The sequence below is a fragment of the Falco punctatus genome (genome assembly GCF_963210335.1).
Source record: "Falco punctatus genome assembly, chromosome: 1".
In the NCBI taxonomy this organism is placed as follows: Eukaryota; Metazoa; Chordata; class Aves; order Falconiformes; family Falconidae; genus Falco; species Falco punctatus.
Window position 1 is genome coordinate 64,085,970 of NC_137580.1, and position 20,843 is coordinate 64,106,812.

At 41.1% G+C, this 20,843-nt stretch overlaps 1 protein-coding gene and 1 long non-coding RNA gene across 11 annotated transcripts in view; one reads left to right on the forward strand and one right to left on the reverse strand.

Annotated features, from left to right (window-relative positions):
* The window catches only part of LOC308060262, a 34,471-nt gene extending 20,795 nt beyond the window's left edge, over positions 1-13,676 (reverse strand). For both annotated transcript variants that reach the window (XR_013926650.1, XR_013926651.1), the window contains exons 1-2: positions 12,084-13,676; positions 3,017-3,150 (exon numbers count right to left, since the gene is read on the reverse strand). This is a non-coding gene — a long non-coding RNA (uncharacterized lncRNA). The remainder of the gene's footprint in view (positions 1-3,016; positions 3,151-12,083) is intronic.
* Positions 1-20,843, forward strand: part of ADGRL3 (adhesion G protein-coupled receptor L3) — a 359,731-nt gene that overhangs the window by 1,395 nt on the left and 337,493 nt on the right. The gene's annotated exons all lie outside the window — the stretch shown is intronic.

Sequence of the window (20,843 nt, forward strand, 5' to 3'; positions counted from 1 at the left end):
TCCATGGGCTGCAGGTGAAGATCTGCTCCACTGTTAACCTCTATGGGTTGTAGGAGAACAACCTGCTTCACCATGGTCTTTACCATGGGCTCCAGGGGAATCTTTGCTCTGATGTCTGGAGCATCTCCTCCCACTCTTTCACAAACCTTGGTGTCTCCGGAGTTGTTTTTCTTGCATATTTTCACTCCTCTTTCAGGCTGCAGTTGTTCTTGTGCAGTTTGGGGTTTTTGTGTGTCCCCCGCACCCCCTTAAATATGTTGTCCGAGAGGTGCTGCTACTATCGTTGATGAGCTCTGCATTGGCCAGCAGTGAGTCCATCTTGGAGCTGGCTAGCATTGGCTCCATTGGACGTAGGAGAAGTTTCTAGCAGCTTGTTACATAACCCACCCTTGCAGCTTCCCTGCTAATAAAACCTTGCCATATAAACTGAACCCTACCCAAATGTAGGCCCCAGAAGTAGGTTGCCAGATTTTGTAAGGGCTGAAGGGTTCAGGAGCTCCTATTTGCAGTGATGGTTGCTAAATGCTCAGACCAGGGTTTTGGAAAATCTGACTTGCCTGATTTTCTTGATGCCTAAATGGAAGGTGAGCTCCACCAAGGATGTAGTATTAATTACAGGTTAGTGGGAGCATGTTTGTAAATAACATGACTCCCTGTATGTAGGCAGTGGGCCCGGGCTTTGAAAATATTCATCAGACTTTTTGTGCTTTACATGCACTGTGTATGTGCTGAGACACTTGAGCAGAATTTACAGTGGAGGGGGTTAGAAAATGAAATGGGTGTAATTGGCTGAATATATCTGTAAAGAGCAATCTGTTTGCTCTTGTCACTCATAACACCTTTGGGTACAAAGGTTATCCATACTATTGTTCTTCAAGCAAAACTCCTCACTGGCTTGAAAATGAGAGTGAACATTTGAACTGAGCCAACCAGTTGTGGTGAAATGAAAGAGCTAATAGGAAAGGTGCTCTCCATTCTTCTCCAGGAAAGTTAAATGGTAATTATATTTTTTTTTAAATCTTTACAATTAAACAGTATTAACAGTTAAAGCCATTAACGATTTAAATATGCCTCTGGCAGTTCTGTTGTAAATTTTTAATGCTATTGTAGCTGGAAAATCCTGCCTGATAGTTGCAGTAAATGAAAATGTCACAAGTATCCTAGGAGTCATATTATGCTAAAGGTGAGCAAACACCAGAGATGCAGAAAGTAGGTGCCTGGAAGTTTTTCTACCCTTGACGTTATTCCTCAAAGTAAATGTACAGGGTGGTTGCTGTGGTTTTTGTAGCAGTCAGTTGTGGTAAATCTGACTACCACACATCTAACCAACACACGTGTTACCTGATCCCTGTAAATTGCTAGTGAAAGTACAGGAGAGGCTCACAGCCATCTTCTGAATGGCATGGAGACTCACGACCTTTGGTGTGAGCCAGAGGACTTGGTTTTGATCTCTGAGACTGGCCAGGATGCAACTACTATCTCAGTTTTGGCTTGCTGCCTTTCTTGGGGGAAGCAGGTACTGAGTGTGTGTGTATTTGCTCGAGGGTGGCATGTTCCTTATACTAAATGAAAGGAGAAGCTGTGTGATGTTTGATGAGCGTGTTTTGTATCAGCTGGCACTAGGCAGTCAAATCCATTCAAACTCCCATTGGGACTGAGGAGCCAGCACATAAAAATAAGAGTTGTATTGAAGGTGGGAGTAAATAATTGAAGGGGGCTTCCAAGGCTTTGAAATCAGAGACTGAGTTTCTGATGACTTTCAGGTGCTCTCCCTTGGTGCCCTGTCCCCACAATTTCCTGCAGAAGGCTGCCTACTGGCAAGCCAGTATCAACTCAGGGGTTCCTGCTAGTGTAAAGACAGCGTATGTGTGTTTAAACACATGCCACAGCCTCGCATTGCATATAAAAATAGTCCAGTTAGGCCCTGGGGGTTTTTTTTACTATTTTTTTCCATTTTAATAATTCCCTTTAACTGTATGCAGAAAGCTTTCATATTTTATGTTTAATGACTCAGGCATTTGAGTTCCTGTTTCATGGGCTGGAAAGACTCCTGTCCTTTAGTGATTGCTAGAGTTGAGACAAACTTGTTTTAAAGCCTAGCTTTGCTTTCTGAGTTTCCTAACGCAGACTTTTTATCTGTAGTGGTAGCTACATTGTAGGCAGATTTCTTAGGCCAGTGATCTCACAAATTTGTCAAGTTGTTGGTTCCCCCACCCTACCCCTATTTTTGTTGTTTTTGGTTTTGGTTGGTTTTTTTTTTAGTTATTTCTTGGAGTATATTGTATGTCTTGTGTTTTGATGGCAGATGTGGAGTCAAAGAAGGGTGTATGACTTCAGTGATCTGCAAGATGACAAGTAATCTTTAAGGATACCGCCCTGGTATGATGTCATCTTGTGATAAGCTCTAGAAATAATGAAAGGGGAAAATCATGAATTCTTACAGTTTCTTGATGGTTATGATATTCTGCTGTATCCTAAATGTACAGACACTGTACTGTCTAGTTTTGCTTGGACTGCTCTGAATCATGGCTCACAAAAATCTGAAACCATGTGAAATACTTGAGGTAAAAGCAGAATTAAGTAGTGGATGCTTTCTGTACTGTTGTCCTTCACTGGAATGGAAAATAGCTAACAGCCTGCATAGACAATACAATTTGGACCAGTGGGAAAGCCCCCAGAAAGTTATCCCCTCTTCTAAGCTCCAGCAAAGCTTGTAAATTCATTTGTTGAATAAAACTAAATCAGTTACACAAAATCAGAATTAGCCAGAATAGAAAAAAACAATACCAGGGAACAAAAAAACCCCACCCAAAACAATCAGTGATAACAACAACAAAAAAAGGCTTTGTCATCCTTTGTATGGGCTCTGCTATAGGCAGGGCTTTTGCATGCCTGCTTCTTTTTTTGCCACTGTTAGGAAGCTTTTTCCAAAGCATCTGAAGGCCTTGGACACCTAGGAAAGTGCTCCTTGGCTTGTATGCCCCTGTGTACACCTGACCAAACTGGTCCTCTTTACCTGTAACGGGCAGACTTCTCAGAGGCGCATCTTCTGGAATGAGCAGCTGTTCTCAGCTTCCTCAGCCTTGCACCCCTTGGCCCCAAACAAAGCAGATTTCTCTTTACTCACAAATGAACGCTGTCAAAGTTCACCTGAAATGAGATGGACTGGACATGGTGGGCAGCAGCTCAGTTGGCGAGCCTGGAGAGACAGGCAGACACTTGCTGTATCACACAGCCACACATGAGCATGACAGCAGAGAGCTGGGATTTAAAATTTTGAGACTGCTGGACAAAAATAATAGTTAAAACGAAAGGGTACAGAACTGCACACTGTTAAGAGCAGGATAGTAAGGATACCATGGTGATCACTGTGGGGTGATATTTTGCATGTCTCCAAACAAGTAACTAATTTTAGGCTTTGGAAAAGAGCTGAAGGCCTGTTGTATGTAAAGATCTTTATCATCCCATCAGTTGTTTTATTATTATGCATTTGAAAATTAGTTTTTAGGTTTGTATTCTGTGCATAATTTCATGATGGGCGGTGAAGAATTATTTGTTGGTTTTGTTACTCTAATGCTTTAACAGTCCAATCAAAAAATGAACAACCACTTATTACTACTCAGATTAAAGCAATAATCCAAATTGCCCAGTTCCTGTTGGAGACTGTTAGAAATGCAATAAAATCAACAGGCATAGCTATCTGCCTGTTTCCTCTGATGCTAACCTCTTGCCCTGTGCAGTTGTGTTATGAGAGTGAACTGTCATTATCCTGGTTCCTGCTCGGGTGAAGTGTGGTTTTAGTTGGGGGGTTGGTTTCTGCTTGCTTCTTGGGGTTATTTTTTACAAGTTTTAACACTCTGTTTGTTAATGGGTTTCAGACTGTTGCCTCCTGATGTTCCATGGGGTTAGTTCATTATTGCTGTGATTACTTAGGTTTCTTAATCTTTTCCTTGGTATACAGTGTGATTCTGGGGCTAGAACTATGTGCGTGGCCAAAACTAAGCAAGACTGAAGCCAGAAAAATTAGGCAATGATACAACCAAAACCTGGTTGAAATTACAGGACAAACAGTAGGTATCTGATATTAGAGTAGTTTTTCTGTTAGCTGGAATGGACTAGATGAGTCATCTGATCTCAGAGCAAGTTGCTGGTGCAGCAAAAGTTTCTCAAATAGCTTTGTAGATGGAGCTAGTTTTAAACTAAAATAGGTTCTAGTTCAGACAAAGCCTGAAAAATCCTGGAGCTTGTATTTTTATGAGGCTTAAAGCCTACAAAGGCCTACTTAAGGCCACAAAAGTGGCAGGGCTACAGCTGCTGCTGGCCCAGCTCTCCAAGAATTTATTTATGCAGAGCTGTAGCATAGCTGTAAAGTGACCTTCCTGCATTTAGGGACAGATGCCATCTTGTCTCTCTGTATGAGAATTAGTTCAAGATGAGGCTGAACTAATTTATCATTTGCAGAGTAGAAAATTAAATTTGAAGTCCTTTCAAGTCATTGCAGCTGCAAGGAAGAGAGCCTTGTCTGCTGTTCTGTTCCTCACCCTCTGTGCTTCTGTGCCATCTTCCCAGTGTTTCTGGGAGACAAACGTGGTGAGGGGGGGCTGCATCTTTGTGAAAAGATGATGCTTGAAGGTCAAGCTGATCTCTCTAGGCATTAGCAGGTCTAGATGCCAAGCCAGTTTCTGTGGGAACAGTGGAAATATTTATTACTGAACAGCACTGGTAGTTGCCTGGTGACAATGATTCTGTTAGAGCAAGCAGCATTATCTTTCTTGGGGGAATATATGATGCTAGCAAGCTGGTCCTCAGTGACAGAGTGCTGTTTAATGTGAGCTGAACATTTTCTTCACTACTGTTTTAATACAACGGAAATACTGTCAGTGCTCACAATACATACTGTGTTTCTTTATACTTGTACAAGTGTTATGTTAGCTAGTGAATAGTGGATAATTGCCTCTTCCTACAGTACTCTTTATATAGTCAAAATGAAATACAAGAGACGTGTTTTATTAGTTGTGAAATAGCCAAGTTGACATCCAGGCTTCTGCCTAACTTCATTGTTTTAAAAGATTAATCATCCTTGAAATATTTCTAATATTTACTGTTCTTGGTAATTTGTGTTACCTGCAGCTGTGCCACCTTTTCCATAGTGGAACAAATGATCAAGGAAGTTTTCTCCTGATAAAAGGGGGTGGCTTTTCTATGTATATACTACAGTGCTTTCATTAGCAGCAATGTATTAAAAACAGGACTATTAAGTTCCCATCTGATGACTGACCAATCTATAAGCTGATAAAGGATGAAATTCACCCTGTAATTCTCAATTAAGCCATGAAGCAGTGCACAGGTCTGTGTGGACCCATTTCTTTCATGTCTGAATTTCATACTAAATAAGGAAGGAGATTTTTAAAGGGTGTGGGTGGGGCTTTTTTTCTTCAGTGTTTGGCAAGTGTATCTGCTCACAGCATCTTCCAGTGTTACAGAGGGAAAAAAGGTCTTCTACTTTCGCTTGCCGTTTGTTCTAAAGCACACTTGGGGTATGTAACCCATAGCTATCAGCACAGCTCTAGTTGCAGTGAAGCTGGAGCTGTAGGACTTGAAGTACAAAAGGCGGCTGGTGTCTAGGGCCCAAACTAATGCATGGAAGTTATCCTTTCCTACATGCTTTTTAACATGTGTGACATACAGTAGCAGGTCACATGGGTTTCTTTCTGAGCTACAGCAGTAGAAAATGTGTGTGCTGTCACAGCAATAGGAAGGGGGGAGTCGTGTTACCCTACAGGCCTATACCCTCTGATGCTTTCTTCATTTGTAACCGTTTCCTGCCAAGACTGGTTTCTGATCTCTAGTGACCAGCTCTGTGCTCTCTGATTTTTATGGGTTTTTTGTAGCATTAATTAAGCCGTAAGACATGACAGCATGTGAATTACAGTGTAGTAATTAACGCCCAGCACATTCAGGCACAAAGGTGAAGGCCAAATGGCCTCTGTGCAGCTAAGTGTGAATTATTGTACCATAATTTAATTCCCATTATATTTTACTGTGATTATAAAAATGTTTTTGTTAGGGAACGACTTTTTAAAAAGTTTCTTTTTAAAAAACAGAATTGTGAAGTACAACACAGATCTTGTCACAAAGAGGGTTAAGTAGCTTTAGGAGACAAGAGTTTTAGTGAACCCTAAGAATTTATATTTGCACAGTTATTAACCCTCGCTAATGAGTGGGTGTTGTGGTGCAGACATCTGCTGTTTGAAAACCTGACCTAACTATTAATTTCATATCAGCTGCCAAGGAGTTGCTAAGTAGGATGACTAGATTTATTTGTTCCTCACCTGGTCTTGATTTGATCGGGAAACATTAGCTCACAACCAGTCTCTTGAGTCATCTAATATTTTTCCAGGTCAGGCTATGCATATGTGCATGTCATACACTCTTACTATGGCTGGCATGTTTGGTTTTGGTCCTTGTGAGCGCTGAGTTAATAGACAAGACTTATTGTCTGTAGCAGTGTGGAAGAGCACCAGAGACACCAAGCTGGTATGCTTGCTCTGCAGCCTGCTGAGAAAAATAAGCCAACCTGGAAAGTGGCTTGGGTGGTACTGGAGGGGGAAAACCAAAAGGGCTATGAACCCCTTAAAATCTTGCTCAATATTTCTTTCTCTTTGTCTTTCTACAAACTCTAATACTCTTTTTTTTTTTACTGAAGACAAAAGGCAAAGCTTATGAAGTTAAGGTTACCAAGATAAAATTCCCTTTCCAATGAACTGTTTTTGAAGAAATGAATGAAGAGCCGCTGTGTACTTGGCACATTGTTCATATGAGATGACAGGACCTCTGGGGTAATACCTGGCTGACTCTTTCTCTTGGGATTCAGGAGATGTTGAGTTTATTCATCAACACTGATCCTGGTGTGTGTCTCTTGCAGGAGTCTCAGGCTAATAAGCACTGTTAGCTAGCCCTGTCCACAACTAGTTCTTGTCATAGTTAAGTGCAGAATAAATAAGCAATAACTATTAGAAGTGAGTGCTTCCAAGGGACTTACTCTTTAAATAAGTTTACTGATTCTTTCAGCAACTTCTGGCTGATCAGGATGTTGACGAGGCCAGGGCCGTTTCGCTTTTGGTGGATATCTAAGTTTTAGGAATATTATAGCAGCCCAATGAAAAACCATGGTCATTTTCATGTACGCAGTACATGTTTGTGATACTGTTACTATGATTTGGCTTTAGATGTAAATACTCTTTAAAAAAATAATAAAAAAAAACAAACAAAAAAACCCAGAACAAACAACCCAAACAACAAAACAAAACAAACCCTAAAAACCTGCCTGACTTTTACGAATAAACACATCAGAGTAATTTTTTTAAATATCCTTTTGGAGTTAATAAACCCAAGCTACCAGAACTGAAAAATTTAGTGGGTCAAAGCTTGTCCCTTACCCAATACCCAGACGTACCATGGAGTACCAGGAATACTTCTGTGTCTGCAGCTATCTCTGCATGTGAGAAGACAGCTTGTCCCCTGTCTTTCTGGACATGCAGGGCACTCCAAATGGGCTGGTGTGGGGCAAGCCAAAGTTGAATGAGGCTGGTTCAGTAGAGAAAGAGGAGCAGAAGTGGGCAGCTTTCCTTTTCTCATCCCAGTGAATAGGGGAGGTGACTGCATACTCATTCCTTGATTGTTTTCAACAATTGCATTATTACCTGAGTGGGAAAAGGGAGATCTATTTGGCTAATGGCTAATCATACCTAATACTTTCTTAATGCTAAACCTCCAGATAAAGCTTTTATGTGGTAAAGATGATAGGAAGCTACTATAGGTTGGAGAGAGCCTACTATTCTGGGCAGTGTAAAGGGGTCTGGTGGATGAGGCTGTGTGTCTTTTCCCCAATAGCTGGAGAAGTGCAGGACCTGAAGGCAGCTTCAAAGCCACAGTAACTGCATAGTGCTAGGGCAGAGCCACCCTTTCCAGCAATGCAGATGGAGAACCATGGCCAGGTTTTGAAAGCAAAGCTCAGAAGCTTGATATGCCCATTCTTCCCATGCAGCTATAACACCTCTTTTCTGGATGAGAACATGTCACTCCTGTTTATTTTTCTAATAACTTCAGCTAAGCTTAAACCATTAGAGTTGGGGCAGGAGATACTTCTGAGAGTTGCCTAGCTCTAGTTCTCTCGTGTTTAAGCTGGGCATGTTGAAGTACTTTAAGCTAAAACTAGAAAGGAGTGAGTATGAGGGAATGAATTTACAGCCACCTTCATTCTCACACTGCCTCCTCAGTTGCTGCTAACCTGCTCCCATAAGCTCTGGGCAAATCTGCTTTTTTCTGTGTTACACACAGCACCCTTGGCCCAGCAAGAACAGCAAGCAGAAGCTCTTTATTGCAGATGAAACTGCTGATTCCCTAGAAGAAATCTCTAACATCCGTTTTATCAACTTCACAGTCATGTTGAATGAATCCTTGAGCCATCTGATATTTATTACCCCTTGGCACATTCATTGTTGTTCAGTTGGTTCCTTTAGTGATGATGATTTCTTAAATTGGTTATGTTGTTGGTAATGTGGTTTTATTTGAATTTGGAAGATGTTTCCTGCTGCTAAATGAGCAACACATCTGGGAAAGACACTCCGGGAAGGGAAGAAATTAAAAGCACGTTGGAGAGTTCAGAAGCTTTTCTCCACTTTCCCTGATTCTAGGAAACTGTTTGGTGCTGGGCAGCTCCCTCTAAATATCCTTCCCAGTGCCTGGTAGGACCATCTCTGTTCTCTCAGGAATCATGTCCAAGCTGCAGGATGCTCAATGGGTTTCTAGCAAACATGCCACAGATGCTGCAATCTAGCCATCACAGACAGCATAGGACTAGGCTGGTGGGTTGTTTTTTTTTTTTACTTACAGTGTAGTATTGAATGTATACCATAAATTCAAGGAATTGTAATCAGAGCAATGTATTTCCTTGTACTTTTTTGTATTGGGCTGCTTTCTGCAGTGCCTCATAGGGTGTGTACCAAGGCACCCAACACTGAGGTGTGAGTTTTTCATGGTTTTGTGTTTGTAAGATTCATGGATGCTAAAGATCTTCCCCAGTCAGTGTATGCATTAGAGTGGGTCTAATCCAAATCCCATGGCAAGTCAGTGATTCCATGTAAATGTACTTTGAATCTGCTCTGCTCAGCCCAGAGGGGTTATTTTGGGGAAAGCTGTAGTGTAACATGGAAGATATTGTACCCTCATCTTGTCTTTGCATGATTGTGTCCCAAATCTTACTGTTTATTTTAGTGTAAATCTTAAGAGTTGACCAGGTGGTGGGCTGCTCCCCTGCCCCAGGAGCTGCAGTGTTACACTTGGTCCTTATTCTCTTGGGAAGCTGTTCCCCTTCAAGCTTTTCTAGGAACAATTAGCAGTCATCAGTGCTGCTGAATTAAATAAGAATTTGGGTTTTCTGACACATATCCCCTGCCCCCACAGTTCTTGTTGCTGGAGATATGTCTCCAGTTTTTAATTCACAATGTTTTGCTTCTATTACTGAAATGCTGGAGGCTGAAGTTAGGGTTGATTTAGTATCAAGAGAGTAGATGACAAAAAGAAAACTAGCTTTGGTATGTCAGTCTTCTGTAATACTCTCTCTAGCAGGGTGGAGGGGGAAATGTGCATGTTGGTTTGTAAGCAAGGCAGACAGGCTGTGCTAGTTGTGTCAAGCTGGCGTCGGGCTAGGAGCTTAGGTCCTTTGCAGTTCAAGGTGTGGATGAACAAACCCATGTGGAAGTGTCTCTGCAGACAGAGAAACCCAGAGTGATGCTCCACAAATCCAGGGGCTGGTAGTAACCATGCCAGCTGCTGCTTGCCATGCATGTCTCAAAGATGCATCATCTCCTTTCCCCTAACGTGTCTGCCCCTCTGCTGGAGGGGAGCGTTCTGCAGGAGTGCTGACAGCTCTTCCTGCAAGCAGGTATCCCCTTTATTCCTGCAGTGGAGGCACAGCTCTGCTTTGCAAGACAGATTCATGCCCAAGTTCTGTTTATCGCTTAAAATAATATTTTGCCAGCATTGCTGCTCACTTCTCTGTGTATGTAATTTGTAACATGTTTTAAGGAAGAATGTCTATTTGTAATAGTTGTAGAAAAATCCAGGTTACTGAGTTTATTTTTGTATATTTATATATATGTGTGTGTGTGCTTTAAATATAATTTTCACACTGCATATATAAATAAGCCTATAGAGAGCTGGTCTATCTAAACTTGGAATAATGCAAGGAATGTTTAACATGCCTTCATTTCATTGACATGACTGGAAATCTGGCCTGTCATCACAACTCTTATCTTTCGGGCATATGCAAATAAAAGTCTTACGATTAGATACTACTCTGCGGAAATTCTGAGGACTAAGAGATCTACTAATGTTTAGTTGTTTTCCTTAATTTACTTTGGAAAAAAAATTAAAATGGCTTAGTCAGATGCCAAATTTGTTATGTATTTGTATCTTTAGCAGACACCTTAGAGTCTCTGAGCTCTGCTGACAAAAGTGCTTGGAAGTCATGTGTTACAGTATCAGACAGCCTTAATAAAAGTTCTTGCTTACCTTTATGATTTTTTGAAAAAACAGGTCTGGATATAAATTTTGGGAGCCGGTGAGCTCTTTATTTGTGAGAAGCTATTTTGACATGTCCAGAGAGATACAGAGCAGTTGCTGTGAGGCACTGTGTGTATGTCTGTGCATCGTGACAGCTACAATCCTTGCTTCAGATCGTGTGCCAGAATTCACAGGACCCTTAGATTAAGGGTGTGGAAGACAGTAAGATGGAGGAGATGTGGCATAACAATGGGTGAATATGTATGCTCTGTTTAGTGTCTTTGGGGAAATGAAAAAAAAAAAAGGGGGGGGGGGTAGGAATAGTGTTTAGTAGCAACATAAATGGTTTAGACTATCTGCTATATGCCATGATTTGTAGCATTGGTGCCAAAAATGTCCTAGCGGGCCCCGGAAGGTAAGACTGCTCTATATCGATGCCTGGCTTGATGTAGATTCATGTTTTGACCTGTGCACTCTTTGTCCCCGTAATGCTGGTTGCCTCCTATTCACCTATACGATATCTGAGCTCTTCCTGCCTTTCTCTCATTAGGATGTTGAATTGTGGTCTTTCTCTTTTAACCAGCCAGCGGTTCTTGCAAAGCATGATAGTAACTTAATTTTTCAGGGTCTGCACTGACTAGCCTTGCATCTTGAGGCTACGCAGACACTCAGCCATAGAACATCTGGTGAACAACCAACTTTCTCAGGGTCATAGGCCTTGCACAAATAAATTCTCTCTTTTTTGGTTAGTAAATATATGACAGATGAAATTCTCCAGCTCTTGAAGGAGTGCTGATATGGTGAACTTCATTGTCCCTTGTTGGCCGGTTGGCAAAAGGCAGCGAAGAATAGCTTCTGGGGAGGGCTGGCATATCCAATATAATTCTGGAATGCTATTACAGTTGAATAGCTTAAAGAAGGACAAGCTTGGGGAACAGAAAAGTTGGTAACAAGGAAATAAGATCAGCGCATCTAGCACTCATGAAAATGGGTAAACTTTAAAGCCTATGGGAGCTGTGAGGTACAAACCTCTGTGACAGTTAGACTCAGAACGGGTTTAGGTGCCAAGACTGTTTCAGTAAACTTCACTGCAGTGTGTGATTTTTTAAAAATTATTATTATTTTTTAAATGGTTTACATTAGGATATGGCAATCTTGAGTATCTTATGGAGGTGGTAACTGCAGAGCTGTCAAATGTTCTTTAGTTTTTATAAATATATTCACTAGCGTTTATACAGTAAGAATGCTTAAACCACGGCGGTACTATGTGTGAAGCCAAATATACATTTAAAATACAGAGTAGTGAGGTATACTGCATGGAAAATAATAGAAAAGCTAGTTAAAGCTGTGGGGAAACAGCTAGTTAGAGCTGGAAAGGTAACAGTAATGCTAGTTAGAGCTGTGGGAAGAGTTATAGCAATGGTATTTTTTTCAGGGAAAGCCTAGGGGAATGATTGTTCGTAAAGCTGAACATGTGGCCTTTGACAACATTAAAAATAAAAAATTAAAAATTCTACTTTGACTGGAGTTTGCTGTGTTGTCTCAGGTAAGCTGTAAATCCTAGTGTCATGTGTGTTCTCTCCTGGTTGGGCTCCTTGTCTGAAACGTGTTTCCTGGTGCAACCCACCATCCCTCAGCAGGCTAAGAAAGAAGGTGCTGGACTTGGCTGTTTAAGTTAAGCTGTGCAAAATGAAGACTATGTAGGCAGACACCACAACTTCCTCAGTTCTTGAGTGGGGAAGTTGGTCAAGTTCTGCTTTCATTAGATTATGAAGTTCAAAGCAAAGTTTAGGAGAAAATCATGCAAAGAAAGTGAATGAACTGTGAAAGCTATGTACTTCATGCCAGTAAAGTGATGCTATTGTATAGTAGAGGGAGTGAAGGACTTTTCTCATTATACAGACCCTTAAATGACTTACAAACATCATAATCAACTTTATTTTCCCTCCTTCACTTTCATTCCCTTCCCACTTCCTAAACAAGGAGTGGAGAACCCCCCACCCCCCCCACCCCCCACCCCCCCAACCCCCTTAAAATAACAAACCCAGCAGATAATCTTGTCTGCAGGGAATTGCCACTGTTCCTCAAGGACTGTCTCCAGGGTAACTTTGTTTGCAAGGTCCTCAAGGGGACGCTGCCCCTCAGACTTCGTTCTGGGAACCAAAGCTTTTGCCTTATGCCCTCAAATACATTGCATTATAATGCTTTGAATATTTCTGAGCACTCACTTGAACCCTGCAGAACGAGTAAGACTGTCATGCCAAAGTGGGGCAAGATTGAATAGCTGTCAACAGGATGTCTTGCTAGCAAATGTAACCACTTATGTATTAAAATAGATGTTCAGTGAAGCAAGATACTGGCTTGAATACAGAGGTATCTGGTTTAAGAGCACACTCTTTGTTTCAAGACCTGTGCTGTTCAGAACAGTTCCTCTTTTTGTATTGTTCCTTGCTGAGCATTAATTGATGGTCAGTTAACTGACTGACTCCCTTTGAAACAGAGAGCCGTAGTAAAAAATTTATTACTTGACTAGGAGGTTATGTGACACCTGAGATTATTGGCATGGCACATGCAATCTATCTCTTTAGCAGGAAGCAAGGAACATAGGAAAGCATCTTAGCTCTTCTTGTGCAACTTCAGTGCAGATCATACATTGACGTCAGGAAACTTTTCCTGAAACACCTGTGTCCAATGCAAAAAGACCTGGAAGGTCAGAAGACTTTTCTGTCCCTGTACTTTTAGGAAATAGTCTGAAGACATTTCTCTGTGGTCCTTCGAGGAGATAAGAGTTAAACAGTTTTTTTTTCATTCTAAAAAGGTAACTTGTTTCATGGGCAAAGGAAATGATAAGAGACTGACTGCTATTTTGAATTCTTCCCTTCACTGGAGAAGCTAGTAGGGTCTGTCTCCAGTGCTAGGCTGCTCACTTCCATGAAACTTGCAGAAATTGAATTACTTATGCTCTCTGACCTTTTTGCCAGACAGGGTTCCAAATGGACAACAGGCTCAAAGTGGTTAGGGGGACACTGTCCAGCAGACACGGTCTGCAAGCTCATATTAGCTTCAATATCTTTGTACAAGAAGCCAAAACAAGAAAAAAAAAAAAAAAAACAACAGCCAACACCCAACTCCCCCCCCCCCAAAAAAAAACCAACCAAACAAAAAAAAAACACCCCAAAAACAACAAAAACCCCAAACAACCCCAAACCAACCAACCAACCATCCCTTTTGCTATGCAGTTAGTTCATTGCTGCCTCCTGCTTCCTTGTGTGGATGTCATCTGCTGGCCCACCTTCCTCCCTTTCTGTGCATTAGCAAGACTGAGGAGAACTGTGGGGGTCGTCATCCTGTTTGGCCTTGAATGGCCAAATTTGGCCTTAAGGGGAAGGTGGGCTGTCCGTGCACCCGTGCAGGTTCAGTCTAGCACTGCAGAGACCTCACAGTCGTGGGCTTCACGTGACCATTACAGCATGAGTTGTTTTATAGTATTAGCTGCTGATTGCATATTATCTGTCAACAGCGCTCGTGGCTGAGCAGAATGAGAATGCTGGGGAAGTTTTTTCACAGAGGTGGGGATCTATGAGGCAAATGCTACAGCACCATTAAAATTGTGTAATGATGCTGTTGAAATGAAACCCTATATGGTGCTATTACAGATAGGGCTACATTTTCACGAAGTTTCTGGACTTGACACTGGTTTCCATAATTTGACACCTCTTTGTTCAAACAAAATATCAAAATGACACTTAAATGACACTGTGAGTGAAGAGCTTAATAATAACCACGCAATATAACGTGTTTAAATTAAAGCACAGTGTTGTTTCAGTCTGGGGTTTCAGATTTAATTTTCAAATGCTTTTCATCTCTGTATTGCAAATTTGACAGATGCCTTTTATTGGTAGAAGGTTGTAAAGACTATTTTCATTTACCTGACCTAAAGGACACAGAGTTTATTTGCATTTGGGAGGGAGTTTGCAGCACAGTGAATTAGCAGTAAACTGATAGTTTAGTTCTTATGGTTTTCAAAAAACAATTTCTCCCAGGCTTCTCATTTTTTTCAAAATACCATAATGTATTTACACACAGCAAATTTATTATTTTTTTTCCCCCAAAGAAATTCTGTTTTCTTTTCAGGATAAAAAATACCATAAAACAGTAAACCAGAAAAAGAAAATGATTTTGAGACTTCTTTTGTGTTCCTTTTGAATTGTAACTTGGGTGCCTTAAATTTCATGTATGTGGAATGTATCAATGTTGATTTGCAATGCAGACACCCCGTATGATGTGTGACTTATGAATATGCTTGGTACTATTAGTATGTGTATCCTCTGCTATTTCATTTTATTATATCTTTAATTCTGCTGCTAGTACAAGCTTAAATCTGCAAAGGCAATAATGAAAAATTAGGAAATGTTAAAATACAAGTGTCCTTGGCATGGTGAATCAGACTAAACAGTCCCCACTACTGAAGGCCTATAACTTTACAGTGCTTCTACTCTAAAGCCTCAAGAGCCAAAAACTCTTGCTGGATAGATCTAGAGTATCTAATGCAACACCTTTGCAGGCTAGGTACTGTCTAAGTACATTTTATTTTTCATTTCATTTAATCTTCCTTATGCCAACATCTATTCCTCTCTGTCATTTGTTGCTATTTCCATCTGCTTTGTGGTGGTGGTGTGATCAACTATTTTATCTTCCCTGCAAACATTTCTCCATTAGATTTTTATGGATGCTGTGGTTTCTATTTGATGGCTTCACATGGGGGATCTGAGTGAATGTGTCTGAAATGTGGGCATCCCTCCTTTTTTTTGGTAATAATGTAGTATTCTTACATGCTACGTACTGAAACCTCGGCGTTGGTACTTGTAGATGCGAGCAGTATTTTAATGAGTGAAAAGCAGAAGTTAGAGTGAAGAACTTGAGGAGGGAATAGGCATCTGTGCATCTTAACGCTCCTAACACAGAGTAATTTTTCACGACTGTAGTTACATCTAGAGTCTTTCACAAAGGTCAGTTTGTTGTGAGAAGGAAGCAAGGAATTGTCACAGTAATGCTGTAAATCTGTCTCTGGGGATGCTGTGTGGCATCAGCATGAATGGGCACTACATTGTGTGCTGGGTGGGAATCGATTACTGAACACATCATGGTGTGCTTCATGTGGGACCCTTCTTGGTCACTGGGTGCTTTCTTCTTGGGTGATCTCCGGGTAGACGAGAAGGCAAAGAACAGCAACTGTAAATCTCTAGTGCCCTGGCAATCTTTCCCCCTTTTTGCCTGGGCCTAGAGGGTTTATTTGTTCCTTGATTAATTCTTTTATTTTCAAAGTGGGCTGCCTACGGTCTCGGACTGGTCTTGAATGAGACAGAAATTGAGGAGGCAGTCCTACAGAGTAACACTTTTTGGCATTGTTCCTTGCCCTAAGTGATACTTTTCTACCTGGTGAATAGAGTGGTGTTACAGACTATGGTATCTAAAGAGGAGCAACAGGTGGTACTTGCATGCATCACTAGAGATGGGAGAGATATGTGGTATTGGGGATACTCTTCCCAAAGCAACTAAGATAAAACTGGCTAAACCCAACTTTGTTGTTCATTGCATCATATAGAATCATTTAGGTTGGAGAAGACCTTTAGGATCAAATCCAGCCACTAACCTAGCACTGCCAAGTTCACCATGTTCCTAAGTGCAATATCTACACATCTTTAAAACATCTCCAGGGATGGTGACTCAAGCAGTTACCTGGGCAGCCTGTTCCAATATTTGCCAACCCTTTTGGTGAAGAAATTTTTCCTAATATCCAAATCTAAACCTCCTTTGGTGTAACTTGAGGCCCTTTCCTCTTATTCTGTGGCTTGTTATTTGGGAGAAGAGACCTACACCCATCTCACTACAACCTGCTTTCAGGGAATTGTAGAGAGCAGTGTGGTCTGCCCTGAACCTCCTTTTCTCCAGGCTGAACAGTGTTGGTTCCCTCTTTCTCTAGACCCTTCATCAGCTTCCTTGCCCTTCTCTGGACACGCTCCAGCACCTCAGGGTCTTTCTTGCAGTGAGGGGCCCAAACCTGAGCACAGTATTTAAGGTGCGCCCTCACCAGTGCTGAGTACAAGGGGACAATCCCTTCCCTAATCCTGCTGGCCGTGCTGATTCTGATGCAAGTCAGGATGCTGTTGGCTTTCTTGGCCACCTGGGCACACTGCTGGTTTCCCATCTCTGTGGAGAATGATCTTCCAAGAAGTATGTCCAAGAAATTGTCCAGGAATAATACTTGTGTTAAGTAAATTCTGCTTTTAATGGCTTTTATTAAGTATTTGCCTAATTTCAGATCAGCTAGTTTAATAGCAAGCAAAGGTCATCATCAGAAACGGTGTATGCACAGAGATTCTTGCTAAAATGCTAATAGTTTCTGAAACTCTTGATGTTGAAGATGCTATAAAAATGCTGAAATATTTCACAGAGGGAGTAATTCACTTGACTCATGATTAAAAAAAAAAAAAAAGGATTTCCTATTTTGAGGTTTGACATTTTTCTTACCGCAGCATGATTTTTCCCATCAGAGCCAGCTGTTAGCTGAGTTTTGGTGGATACATATCCAATATGTGCTGCTTAAGAAAACTCTATCTTATTGCAAGGGTTCCTGGAAATCTCTTACATTTCATTTGCCCTCAATGGATGGAGAAAACCAAACCCATATGAAAAATGTGATTTTTATGTTTATGGCCAGGCCAGAAATCCGAGCAACAGAAGAATAAAAATAGTTATCACTGTTAAATCATTTGAGGGTATGGGTGTCAATTTTCCAACTAAAAGGAAACTTCTAACCATGAGGAAAACTCTTGACTAAAACAACATTGTGAGTCCAAATGAAATGGTTTCTTTTTTCCTGTTAGGTTTTCTTAATAATGTTTTGGTCTGACATGCAGAATAAACTTCCAGAAGGTGCTTGATAACTTTAGAACTGCTTTTTGGTGACTAGGCTATTTAGGTGGAAAAAAAAAAAAAATGCATGAGGCAGAAAAAAACTCATCTCCTGCATCATTGAAGGTGGCATCATTGACTTAAATCTTGTGATGTTTTGTGGTACGCCTTGTGATATTTAGTGTTTATTTAAAAAACAAAAAATGTACAACCAAAAAAACCTACTTGGTAGGAATAAGTGATTACCTTAGGCTTCCAACTTCTATTTAAGAATTAAAAATCCTATATTGCCCTCAATTTAGTGCAGGGAGCCTTTTAAAGACATGACTTGATGTTGCTGTTTAAGACAAATAAGATAATGGCTTGGGTGACTGCAAATAGTGATGTGAGTATGTCTAAAGTTCTCTCTCACAGTAGGCTTTGTTTTACTTTGCTTCTTGTGAGATTCATGCTACCCTAACAACAAATATTAGGGTTGGGTGCTAAGGGTTATAGTCAGTGGAGAGAGACTGACTTCTCTGGAGATACTGGCTGCATCTGTTTTGTTGGTTTTTTTTAACCTGAGTTACATGAGTAATGGCTTAGACTGCAAAGGACACATGGAGTTGATAGTGGATGCAATTAAATAATAAGAAAATGTCCCTTACAGAGCTCGTAGGACTGTACTGTTGCATGCACAAATCCTAAGCCTTCAGTTACTTCTCATGCTCCTCGCCTTTTCCTCCATTTCCACCTTCCTGCTCGCTCTCTTTTTTTTTTTTTTTAAGCGTGGCCTTTCCTCTCTCGCTAGCTGCTTTTTGCTGTTCCTGTTTCTTGAAGGGCTGCTGGTATGTGCAGCAGAAATGTGAGCTGGGTCAGGGGCTGAACAACTAGGAAAAGTGATGATCTTTGAGAGATTACAGAGTTTTAAAATAAATTAAAATGCAATGAAATTATGTGTCTTAAGAGGGTGAGGCAAATGCTTTCAAATTCAGGCCTGTGCTAATGTGAGCAATGCTTGAGGAACACATTCAGTAGGTTTGACGTCGCAGGGTAGTTTAGTAAATGGACGCCATCACCTGCTAGTGTTTGACGCCATTTCTTGAGGTCAGCATGCAGCAGGTTTTGGGGAGCTGGAGCAAAGGCATGCAGAACGTATGAAAAACAAGTAGTGGATGGAAGACAACTTTTTTGTCAGCTCAGAGCATGCTATGTGCTAGAGCACAATAAACAGGTTATAACTGGGCAGCAGCTCATACTGTATATATCCCAAATACATCCCAATATATACATTTGTATATATCCCAAATACATCTGAGGAGCAAAGTAAATGTGGGGTTCTTTGCTTACTATGAAGATTATTTTTAGCCTTGACTGCTAAGGCTGGTGTGTGCAGGAAGACAGATTTTAAAAGCACAAGAACCCCTCATGCGTCATGACAGCCTTGTATGGCAAAGAGACAGCAAGCACTCTGGTGCCTCATCTTGGTGTGGGTGTTTTGCCCTTTGCTGTTAAATGTTCTTCTAGGCCTATTGTAAGACAAAGTTGGCTAGAGTGACTTTGCCAGAAGAATGGCTGGGAAGCAGAAGGTGGTCCCAAAAGCTTTCAAGACCTGCAGTATCTGAGCAATGGTCTCCAGTGCCCCCATGGGTACCAAAGGCACACAAATGCATCCTTCCATTATACCACTTACAGCTTTGGGCTAATGTGTTAACTGACAGCCAGCTGTTGTATAAGCAATGCAATTAAGCTGCAGACTGTAAAGATAGAGAAACTTAAGCCTTATTATATTTTTTTTAAGCATACTATTTCCTACAAATTCTATGGTACAACTGTCTGTAAAGTAGGCTTGTTTCGGTGTGTATCTGAATGCAGAACCATGTTGCTGTTACTGAGTTCCTCAGTCTTGAAATGTCAGTATCCTCTAATGTAGACTCCTGAACAGGGGGACAGTGTGGTGCAATTAGAAGACTCATGGGAGAAATGTAAGCTTTCTGCTAACCACCTTGTAGGAATAAAAGTATGAAAGCACCTTTACGTGTACACCAGCACAGAGAAGAGAGATGCCAGAAAGGTAGAGTGCAGCATGTGTGTATTTGTCAACATAGATGTCTCTAGAAGTCTATTATTAATTAGAAAAGTGTTCCACTACAAATTATGAAAATTAGCAGGAGACTGATTTCAGTTACTCTTGTTTGCTCTCATTAACACTTCAGCATAATGTGCACTTCAGTCAAATAAAGAATGGAACCTTTTTTTGTGCCTTTTGAGAGTGCCTCAAAAAGGGCCTTGATTTATACTCTACTTTTTAGCCTGATTAAAAGTGATGATTAAACCATGCAAGTCCCTTAAGGTGACTGTGTTAAGGTGATAATTTTTTTTTATAAGCTGAATAATGTTTAATGTTCAGGGTAAAGCTGTCTGAAAATGGAATTACAGCATTTCACTATGTTTTGTATTTAAACTTAAGTAATTAGCATCACCACCACCACCACTCGTGAATATTATTGTGGAAGATTATACACAGTTACTGAAATCACATACGAATGACTGTTATAGCCTTAGGCCTTACATCTCCGATATTGAATACCAGGGTGGCAGTCCTTGTCTCACCCAGGAACTCCTCATACCTGACTGTGTGTACCTGTTGTGCACTTTGGAGAGGCGGTCACTGCACGTGTAGAAGTGCTTAACTGAGCTTTATCTTTGTTGGGTCAGGTAGTGATGGGAATGGAGGAACTGCAGAAGGAAGCATTCAATCTGATGTCTTGTGTGTTTGGTGAGCGGATCTTGTGCTATTTCAGCCTAACTGCTGGATTAAAGCTGCCCTGGCATGCTGATTTAGGCCTTGGTATGTTCTTGATGACACTTCTCCACCTGGCATTTTAGAAATCTCAAACTTGCTATTTCTGTTTCAAAATGAAGACTTGCTTTTGTCTGTCTGTATTTATGTTTTTGCTGCTTCTGCTCTGAGTATAGAGGGGTTTACCCTGCATAAGCATGGCTAAGTCCCTCTTCTGCCCACTTGTAAGGTCTCTTTGCAACCAAACTACTCAGAAGAGTGGAAGGTGTTGAAATTTTGGGACGAGGGGGACTGACCATGTACTGATCTTTCTTCTACTTGATAGCATTGTTTCCAGCACTACTTGGGCCTACACAGAGGGTTCTCCATGTGTGTGGCATCTGCGGAGATATGTGCGTAGGGTGGCAGGAAGCAGGCAAGCCGCCATACACGTTTTCCTCCTGCAGCATGCCATGGTATCAATAAGAAGACTGCACGAATGGCCCTTGGTGATGGGTTCCCAACCTATGGCTCTTGTACGGTGTGAAAATACATTTTACAATGCTGCACTAGCACTCCTGCTTTTTTGTGCACTGCTGTC